Source organism: Chrysochloris asiatica, unplaced genomic scaffold (genome assembly GCF_000296735.1).
Source record: "Chrysochloris asiatica unplaced genomic scaffold, ChrAsi1.0 scaffold00133, whole genome shotgun sequence".
In the NCBI taxonomy this organism is placed as follows: Eukaryota; Metazoa; Chordata; class Mammalia; order Afrosoricida; family Chrysochloridae; genus Chrysochloris; species Chrysochloris asiatica.
The window spans coordinates 1,517,370-1,518,287 of record NW_006408651.1 but is presented as its reverse complement, the minus strand read 5'-3'; the positions used below and the strand labels follow the sequence as shown (position 1 = coordinate 1,518,287).

At 36.5% G+C, this 918-nt stretch overlaps 1 protein-coding gene across 1 annotated transcript in view; it reads left to right on the top strand.

Moving 5' to 3' along the window:
• Positions 1 to 918, top strand: part of GPATCH2 (G patch domain containing 2) — a 226,566-nt gene that overhangs the window by 165,661 nt on the left and 59,987 nt on the right. The window lies entirely within an intron of this gene.

Here is a 918-nt window from a genome sequence, read left to right as displayed (position 1 = left end):
AGGCCAGTGATTCAAGCTCACCGTCCTCTCCTCGGAAACCCTATACAGGGTCGCTATAGTTTGGAACTGACTCGGTGGCACTTAATAACACCAACAACATAAAGTAAATAATTGCAACCAGGAGAAATGAATGCCTTAGCCCAATCAACCGTATGAGACCAGAAGAACAGCCGTTGGCCAAAAACAAAGCTCAGGTGGCAGGAAGTGACAGGAAGAAGGATAAATGGAAACAGGGAACCCAGGAAGGAAGAAGAAAGTACGCTGTTGCATCGAGGGGTTTGCAGCCAGTGTTACAAAACAAAATGTGTATAAATTATTGAATGGATAACTAATTTACTCTGCAAACTTTCATCCATACTACATTTTTAAAATAAAAATACTTCTAGGTTCTTGCTTATTTTTATTTATTGACCCAATGGTACATTTTTTCTAGATAACAGAGGGAATTTGGCAAAGTTTCAGAGTTTTATAAACTCTATTTCTCAAATTTTATATGTGGTGTTTTGAAGACCATTTAAGTGAAAATTACTATCCTTCTTGTGAGAATATTGAGAACTACTGCCATAAGCTTTATACTTGGGAGTCATGGTGTGGTACCATAGGATATACACTCGATCTCAAGGTTGGTTTCAACCACAAGGTTGTCAGTTCAAACTCACCAGCAGTTCATTGGTACCAACTTGACAGTACGTAACACCAACAACAGATATTTAATACCAGCAATGGAAACCAGAAGACAGTGGAATCATCTTCAGGTATACTGAGAAAAAACAAATTGTCCACCCAGAAATCCATCGGTCATGCCTGAAGATGAAATAAAGACATTTTAAGATTGTAATAAACTAAGATAGTATATTACTAAAAAACAATTGACACAGAATTCACAATAAAACATTAAAAAAAATTTGATAGAAGAAC